Raw genomic sequence first — 9,759 nt, forward strand, 5'->3', positions numbered from 1 at the left:
ATGGTCACTGAAGTCTGTTCCTTAGCTTGTGTTCAGTTGTGTTTTGGGAGATAATTTCCTTGGATGCCTGGAACTAACCAAACAAAACCCCACCTGTCCTGGTCTTTGCATATTGCCTCTGTGACAGGGCACTCTTTCAACACTTAGGTTTGCACTGAAGCAAAAGCTAAGGGTCTTGGAAAGTCTTTTCTGAGCATGCTTCTTGCCTTGGGCTTGTACATGGCTTTCTCTCTTCCCTCGTGCAGTGCTTTTGGATGCCCTGATTTCTCTTCCCCAGTTTTTCTTAGGCGTTTTATGGAGTCTGTTGTATGTGACAATCTGAATCTTTTGCCCCAGGTGTCTGGGTTGTTAGTTCACCTTGCAGTGGTTTTGAGCAATGTTATTGATGTGTCATTAGAGGAAGTGAGCACAGCATTTACCTACTGTTTACCTACCAGAAATCTTAACTTTTTACATTAAGGATATTAATCTTTTGTTGCAAATGAGTTTTCTTAGTTAATTTCCTTTATACTTAGGTGCTTTTTATTTATCTGAGTTTTACTTTTTAAAATGTAGGCTTGTCCTTTGGTCATTCTCTTTATAATTTGAACTTAACAGTACATTCTCAAGTGTAAAGTTAGTATTTTTGTCATTTTAAACCTTTTAAATTTATAATTCATCTATCTAGAATTTATTTTCCTGTGTGTTGTGTCTTGATGGTCTAAATCTCCAAATCAATTAAGCAATATTTCTTTTTTTTTTTTTTAAAGCTTTGTTACTTTTTATTGCTTGAAGTGGGAGCACAATTTGTGCACCAGGGGGAGGCTCATCTGGAAAGCAATTAAAAGAAAGAAACACGTTAGAGCCACTTGGCTGTGCAAGCAATGTTCAAGAAGCCTTCTATATTGGTCTCCTGGGGCCAGCACACTGAGGGGACTCCACCAGGGTGGGGGGGTCACCCACCTAAGGCTTAGAATCTCTATGGGAGAGGCAGTGTGGGAAAGGGGTGCAAGTGTAATGCAGTCAACGTGGCTCATCTTGTCCTGTATGTGTTCTGGCACCTAGGCTCACCAGCTGGGCAGCAGCTGCTCAACCAGGGGGCACTGCACATTTGGAAAGAGCAGAGTACCTTCTTCATCAGGTGCAGCTGGTCATGGAAGGGACAGCTGGCCAAGTTGGGCTGGGGCTTGGTACATGTCGTTTGACCGATATCTACTTCAAGGAAGTTCGTCCCAGCCGTGCCCTGCTTTTGAGCGTGCACCACCCGCATGGCGCGGCATCGTTGCTTGCCTTGTACTTGCTCAGGGCAGAGTTGAGCACCTGCTGTATGCCCTCCTGGTTCACGTCCATGTCCAGCAGGCCGCCCATCAGGCGGGGCTTGCGCTGTCTGCAGGGCTCAGGGCCAGTGCTAGGGCCAGGCTCAATGCAGCCAGCAGGAGCAGCGTGGCGTACAGGGACCTGGCCATGGTTGGTTTAGAGGGGCGGTGAGCTCGGTTGGGAAGCATAGGGCCGAGGGGCGCAATCAGNACTTCCTAATTCCCCTGCTGTGCTGTTGTTTAAATGACTAGCCATTTCTCCATTGAAGCACATTAAGGTTGTTTGCAGCTTCTTTTGAGACATTCAGCGTTGGAGTGAACTCTCCGGGGTATATGTTGTGTGCATGGACCAGTGAAATAACTAGATGGAATGGCATGAACATGTTTCATTTAAAGATCTGTTAAATTGCCCTATAAAGTAGTGATATAAATTTGATTCTTATTTTGTTTCAGAGATTATTTTACATATTCTTTGTAATACTGTTTTAATTACTGCAGCTTTATATATTTTTATATCATGTTGCCCAATTACCCTCTTTGTTGTAATTCAAAATACATTGGCTTTTTAAGAAATTTCACATTTCACTTTTATAGGAAATTAAAAGTCAGCTTGACAAGTTCTGTGAAAAATTCTATTGAGGTTTTCATGTTAGGAGATTGTATTGAATTGCTAGATTAATTTGGGTGAGAACTTGAGGCTTTTGATATTTCATTCCTCAACATGATATTTCTTTCAATTTATTACAGCCTTAAGTCCTTCAGTAAAGCTTTATAACTGGTAATGTATGTATATATGCATTTATGTATGTGTGGGTTGTATATTGTAATTTTGTTCCTATTCTGTTAGATTTATTCTTAGCTTTTATGAATGGGCTCTTAAAGAAGATTGATTTTTAGTTGATTGCCAGTGTATAGGAATATTGCTGGTCTTTTTGTATATTAATCTTGTACCTGATTTTCTTGCTGGACACTAATATTTTAATTATCACTTAGATCGCTAGGATTTTCTGTAGGCAGTCATATGCCTTCTAATTAATTGTGGTTTTATACTGTTTTTCTTAGTATTTATACTTTTTTTTTTTCATTTAATTTAGACTGAGAACTTCCAGGACAGTGTTGGATAATAGCATGACAGATACCATTGCTGTCATCTTCTTCACTTACTGGGAGTGCTTCTAATATTTCACCATTAAAATATGATAGTTTCTAAAAATACCTTGTAGTGGATATTCTTCTATCCCANATTGAACTTTTATGGTATTACTGCAATACTGTTAGACGTTTAACCTTCTAAGGCAGAATTCTGCGTATCTTCTCTGTAAAGGGCTAGATAGTAGTACTTTGTGGGCCCAGAGGTCTGCCGCAACTACTTGGTTCTGTGCCATAGCCTGAAAGTAGCTGTGGACAATATGCAAATGAAGGAGCGTGAATGTGTCTCAATAAAACTTTATGTACACTGAAATGTGAATTTCATATAATTTTCACATATCATAAATTATGACTTTTCTCATTTGACCTTTTCCCAATCACTGAGAACTGTAAAAAACATTTTTTATCTTATAGGCCATGCCAACCAAAACAGGTGGCAGGCTGGATTTGGCCTGTGGGTCATACTTTGCTGACCCTTGTTCCTTGAATTGGATGAAAAAATAGAACCACTAGTGAAGTAGATTGTTGATGTGTAAACTGGCACCATCTAATTGCTTGTGAAGCCTTTCCGTAGCTAAAGGAGCCAATATCTCATAGCCATTATGTCCCCTTTTATATGTGCAGGAGAAACTTTAAGGGGAAAAAATGAGCATAATTAGTTAAAACACTTCTTTGATCTAAATGAAAAGTCATGCTGCAGAAAGAAACATAAATACTGTAATTGTGTAAATGTAAGTTCTTCTGTAGCCTCACTCCCTAATTAGTTCTTGTGGGCACTGTCTTCTTAAAAACAGCTTTAAAGTGGATGCTGGTGTGTGATCAGCAGATGTCTTCTGGTGTTCACAGGTCCATTTATATGACTGGCATCCCATAGAGCATGATAGATATGGACAAACATTTGCAAATTACCCATTCGTTGTTAACTTTCTTTTAAGAAATGGAAATTCAGTACTTACTCATTAAATCTGCATTTAATTTTTAGTTCATTGCTAATAAAATAGCTTATTGCAAAATAAATATAATCAAGTAATCAATAAAAAGTAATATAGATTTACACCATTCAATAAAGGAAAAAGTTTTTTAAGAACCATCCTCTATATATAACTCTTTCTCACATATTTTACTCACAAGAGTCATTGACACTAGCGTACTTTGTTCTATCAATGAGTGCCTTGTATGTTTAAAGGAGGGGAGTGTTAGTAACCTTGGACCTGAAAAGGGTCTGGAAAAATAGGTGGTTTATTGCTAGTTGACTTTCAGATTTAACCACATGGTAAAATGAGAACTCTGTTCACTGCATGTGTGTCTTGTACACTGTCAGATGAGAGTGGGACAGAAGCAAGATAAAATACAGGCATATTAAACCGAAACTGGCTTATTTTAATGTGATGTTGAACCATAATATTGAATTAAAAATGAAGGACACATGTAGAACCAGATTGGCTACTGAGACAGTAGGTATAAGCCAAGACTGTCTTATCTTAGGCAAACCAGGACAGGTGGTTATCTTATGTAAATCCATAAAGTTAAGCTTTTCTGTAACTTGGATGGTTCTTCCCTTTCCTTTTCCCATTTTGGCCATCAGAGTAGCTTCCTAATGGGTTGCGGTAACAGTCCACTTAGGTTACTTTCCTCATTTTTATTCCACACACTACGTTTACACAACTCTGCAGTGTGAGCTACTAAGATCCAGGTCTGACCATGTCTATGCCATGTTTAAAACCCAACATTGAGGACTGGCTGAGTGGCTCATTGGTTAAGAGTTGGCTTGGGACACCAGCCCNGTTTCCAAGTCAGCTACAAATGCTACCAATAACTAAAGTGGGTTTTAATATACAGGGGGTGCCAAAAAATGTATACACATGACTTGTATTCATCTTTTATATTAGTATATATTGAGTATTACAATTTTAATACAGTTTTTTCCTTTCTTGAAATTTGTAGACTTTTTTTGGCACCCTCTGTATTTTGCACATGTGCTTTCAGACTTCTAACCCCCTAGAGGAACTGGAACTTTAAACCAGTGCGATAAATTTTTAGTTTGGTTTAGTTTACCTTTTTTGTTGTTGCTCTTTTCTTTTCTCTCTTAATCTCCCTCAAGAGTCCTAAGCATTGGGCCTTCTACTTCCCTTTTCCAGTGATACCGCTTGTTGTGCACCCAGCATGGAGCATGGCTCTCTCGGTCTTCTCTCCTGTTTTGCAGTAAACACTTCGTCCTTTATGAGTATTGAAGGACTTCTTGTTAAAAATTTTTTTTTCTGTTGAGGATAGGAGAAAAATAAGAGTTTAAAACCTTTTTTGTATTTACACCACCGTGCAACAGGGTAAAATTAAGTAGCACATATGTTATGTAAAGGAAGGACTGCTGCAAAAAACTAGTTAGTGCATCTTAGGGCAGATTTGGCCCCCAGTGTGCAGGTCTGAGGCGTGGCTGAGACAGAGGCTTGGGATGCACTGGAGAAGATGCCAGTGCTGAATGTGGGGAAGAAGGTGAAAAAGAGCAGAAGGGGGGGGTGCACCTTTTTGGCTTCTGGCTCCGTTCTAGAGATGGCCCTGTGAGTTGGAGACCTTGTTCTGGATGAGAGAACCTGAGGATAAGGAAGCAAAATGGTGTTTGTCTCCAGTGGATGCCCCTGTCATGGAATGGTGGGTGGGTGTTGTGTGTTTGCTCACACATCTGCCCAGTGTCACTCTTGTTCACCTTCCTGTTGAATGGATAAGTGCCCAGATGACATAGCTGAACCATTCTTGGAGACATGGACCTGAGTAGGCAGTGTCATATGTTCAGGGATATAAATTGGCAATTGGTTTTATTTTACCAATGTGACTCTGCACACACACTTCTCACAGGGTTTTATAATTAGAGTGACTGTTATTTATCATTCAAATGGAGGCATGTGAGAGCAAAAGAGGAACTAAAAATTGTTATGTAATCTTCTAAATATTTTTGACCAAATTTATTGTACAATAGACTTGTAAAATAATTCTATTCACAAAACTATTTTCAAAGATAAAATTATCTAAAGAAGCAAACTGTGTCTTAACTAAACTGATCATCCAAATATTATAAAAAGTAGTAATTATTCTTGGTATATTTTCTCATACTTTTGCCATGTGCCATGTCACTGATGTTACTGTGATGAATATTTTTTNACAATCTGAATCTTTTGCCCCAGGTGTCTGGGTTGTTAGTTCACCTTGCAGTGGTTTTGAGCAATGCTACTTTTCTGACCTAAGTTCAAGCATTTTGAGGTCAGTCCTTTAGGTAACCTCCTGTCAGATTAGAGCATACCTACACGATAATTTGTGAATCAAGTCTGCTCTGCTCCCCTATACCCAGGGGCCCACACTGGGAATGCAGACTGCCTTTGTGAAGTCTGCCTCCACACTGGGGGAGATGAGGCAAGAACAAGTACGAACACCCAAAGCTTTCCCACTGTTTTGAAGTTACCTTTTTCATGCATGATTCAGTGTTTGCTTGTTTGCAGTAAACCTTTGACTTCTTTCCAGAGTTCTGACAAAGTCGGGTCTAACAGTTTCTGCTTGTTTTTTGATGTTTCTGTGGGGGGATGAGAAGTCTGAGCTGCCTGGCCTGCCATTGTCTCGAGGCAGTCTATACTTCTGAATGAATGGCTGTGGTAGGAGGTCATTCAATATTTCAAATGGTCAAGGTGTGCATAAGAACCCCTCCCTGTAATTCAGGGGGTCTGCATAAGGTGGGACCACACTGCCCCTTTAAAGTTATGTTAAATAATTGAAGCTAGCTGTGGTTTTTCTGATATACATTGAAGTAAATATAGTGTCAATAAATTTAGCAGTTAATCTTCGTGCCACCTAAAAACCATCTTGTGTGCCATCAGTAGGTCATATTGCATGCTTTGGGAAATAACTTCCCTACCATAAATATAGATCTGGAATGGCATCGATAATTTGGCTTCATCAGCTCCTGCTATATTCTTGATCAGACTACACTATTACATACATTGTAACAGCCACACTTATATTACTTGCAGGGACTCCACAATTCATAAATGGTTTGTGTTCTGAAACTTTTTTAATTTTTATTTATTTATTTTTTAAAGATTTTTATTGGGGAATTGGGGGAGGGGAACAGTGCTGGGGAACAGCACTGGGGCATTGGGGGAAGGGGAACAGACAAGTTGCTGCTGTTTTGTTCTTCAGTCTACTTGTGGAGGACGTTGCTTCACTGGCCCAAGTTGGCACCANACATGTGTTCATTACAGTTGTAGAGTTCACTGACATGGATCCATAATTTGTCTTCATGAGCAAAACAGATCTTTTATTGGTGCCTTGTTTTCCTAATCATGTTTTGCTTATCATACTTTATCTGAGGGCTTTTATCATCATATTTACTTCTTCAGCAGGAAGAAAAAGCACAGTTGTCTTTAATAGTAAAAAGTCTAAATTGGGAAGGTATAAAAGCCAACTCTTCCACAGGCTTTTAGTATTACAATAAGATTTAAAAATCATCGTAACTTGAGTGTCATTCTTTTACCAGGTAGCTGGAACAGAGGCTTGAGGACCATGTTTTGTGTCGTCATGTCTCCCCACCCCCCCATAGATCTCCTCCTGTCTTGAAGTCCGCATGTCTGTTGTGAAAATTAACTCAAAGGCTGTTAACTGCAATGTTCTCTGTGTAGGTCCCTGTGAATTAGGGATGCTTCTTTCACAGCTGCACAAAAATCAGTGTTGGGAGTTTTAGTATTGTTCTTAAATCTAAATTTCTGTATACCTTGATAATCAAAGTACTACTTGGAATTTTTTAAAAGGCTTTCTGTTTTTTGTGTAGCTCTTCAGAATTTTTTCTGAATAAGGATGTTATTTATGTTGTTGGAGTCAGCGTTCTGTGATAAATCTGAATCATATTTTGAGATTCAGTGATGCTTTGCTTATAGTCAAGTAATCGAAATACATAGAATTACTTGTAATTTGTCATTATTGGGTCTAGAGCTTTGTTTGCTGAGATGTCCATGGCTTAGATAATTTCAGTTCAAGCTGAAATATGGTATGATCTTCTCATAGTTCATCGTTGGACAGATGGAAGATTCTGATGCCCAGAGGTTAAGGGGTTGCTCAGAGCCACACTGGTCAGACCGAGACCTAAGCCCAACTATTCTGACATCCACTTAACGCCTGTCTACCACATAGTGGTAGCTTCTGCCCCTTTCCTTTCTGGTTTATTGATAATATCCATGTTTGTTGGGGCTACCTCTTCACTTTACAGGTATCATCACAAAATCATGAGGTTTGAGACAGCTGCAATTTACAGATAGCAACTTAAGCGTCAGATAGTTTACTTATGAGGCTGTTTCTTCCTTGATCTCTGCATCTTATTTTTCCTCTTGCCTATAAACAGTTGACAGATTTTTCTTTCAGCACTTAAATATGTCATCCCACTGCCTTCTAGTCTTCCTGGTTTTCAATGAGAAAAGCAGCTGTTACAGTCTTACTGAGGATCCCTTGTACACAGCCAGTCACCTCCCTCACTGCTTTCAGCATTCTGTCTTTCGCTTCCAATGACAGAATAGTTATGGTTTTAATGTATTTCGGTGTGGGTCTCTTGGACTTTATTCTGCCTGGAATTTGTTGGCCTTCTTGGATTTGTAGATTGATATTTTCCTTCAATTTTGGATTGTTTTATGGCCTTATTTTTTCAAATAATCTTTCTACCCCTTTCTGCTTCTTGGACTCCCATAATTTGTTTGTTGGTCCATTTGATGGTATTCCATTAGTTCCTTAGGCTCTGTTCGCTTTTCTTAATTCTCTTTATTTTTTGCTTCTCTGACTTAGTAAATATTGTCCTATTTTCAGGTTCATCAGTTCATTTTTCTGCTTGCTCAAATCTGCTGTAGAACCCCTTTTGTGAATTTTTTACTGCAGTTATTATACTTTGCAGCTCCAGCATATTTATTTGGTTTCTCTTTATAATTTCAATTTTTTAATTTTTGTTTTATAAATCATTTTTTTAATTTCTTTTAGTTCTCTGTCCATGTTTTTCTTTAGCTTTTTGAGCATATTTAAAATTCTGTTGTCTAGTTAGTAAGTCCAATGTCTGGGTTTATTTGCTGGTTTCAATATTTGCAAAGACTGTATTCCTGTTATATGGTCACTGAAGTCTGTTCCTTAGCTTGTGTTCAGTTGTGTTTTGGGAGATAATTTCCTTGGATGCCTGGAACTAACCAAACAAAACCCCACCTNTCTCTGTGTAAATAATTGTTTTTATATTTAGTAAATTATTTTAGAGTTGAAATCATGAAGGAAGAACCTTTAAGTAAATGACTTGGCGCTATTAGAAAATGAAAGTGAACAGAGATTTTACTGTCCTGTTGAGGATATACAAAGCTAACCAAAGAAATCAAAGGAATATAAATTCGAGAAAGTTCTACTTCAGATAATGTGAGGAGTTACTATCACAAGAGTAGAGTTGACAGACAAATTTAGGATTGAGAATAGGTCCTAAAGATCTGCCTTGTGGGTATCAGGCCAGCTTGTTGTGCAGTTTCGGTGCAGTTCATCTGAAGGAGAGAGCCGGCCAGGCCCTGGGGAGATCCCTCAGTCCTGGGCCTCACAGACATTCCCAGTGTTGCCTTTTTTTTACTGTCAGCGTGCCCTCTCTTCAATCCCAAAGTCAGGTGTTTAAGCCTGTCAGTAGGAACTCAAGTTTTGCCAGTACATGCTTATATACTAGTAATAATAAATAGTTACAGATGGAAAAGGGGGACATGTGTTTTCTCATTCTCCACTTGAACCTTTCAGAGCATGAATGCACAAATATGTGAGTGTGTGTGTATATATATATATATGTGCATATATGTATTATAAATAGGACTTTATAATACAAGAACTTCATATAAATATAACTATGTGGCTTTTATTCTAGAATTTAAGTATGTTTTGTGTATGGTTACATGGTCACTTGTTACGTATCTCTTCTAAGAGCCTTATAGTTTTTATTCCTTAGTAAGAATATACTGTAATTTACTTAGTTATTTCTTTGTTGGAGACTTAGATTATTTACAGTACTACTAGGTCAAAAAGTATACTCATTTAAAAATTCTGTGTATCAGTAGTCTTCCAAATAGTCTATTTGTTCACGTTCACATTGAATGCCTGTTTTTCTGGATGTTATCAGCACTGGTTATTATCATCCTTTGTTTCATCAATTTAATAGACAAAAATTGGTATATGGTTATCTTTTTTTTTTTTTTACTTTTATTGGGGAATTGGGGGAGGGGAACAAACAAGTTGCTGTTCTTTTGTTCTTTACTTTAGTTGTGGAGGACATCGCTTCACT

At 38.3% G+C, this 9,759-nt stretch overlaps 1 protein-coding gene and 1 pseudogene across 2 annotated transcripts in view; one reads left to right on the forward strand and one right to left on the reverse strand.

Annotated features, from left to right (window-relative positions):
- CDYL (chromodomain Y like) overlaps positions 1–9,759 on the forward strand; it is a 201,890-nt gene that overhangs the window by 40,852 nt on the left and 151,279 nt on the right. The gene's annotated exons all lie outside the window — the stretch shown is intronic.
- Positions 1,013–1,445, reverse strand: LOC109373309 (cystatin-C-like; annotated as a pseudogene).

This window comes from Hipposideros armiger, unplaced genomic scaffold, assembly GCF_001890085.2.
Source record: "Hipposideros armiger isolate ML-2016 unplaced genomic scaffold, ASM189008v1 scaffold_704, whole genome shotgun sequence".
Lineage (NCBI taxonomy): Eukaryota > Metazoa > Chordata > Mammalia > Chiroptera > Hipposideridae > Hipposideros > Hipposideros armiger.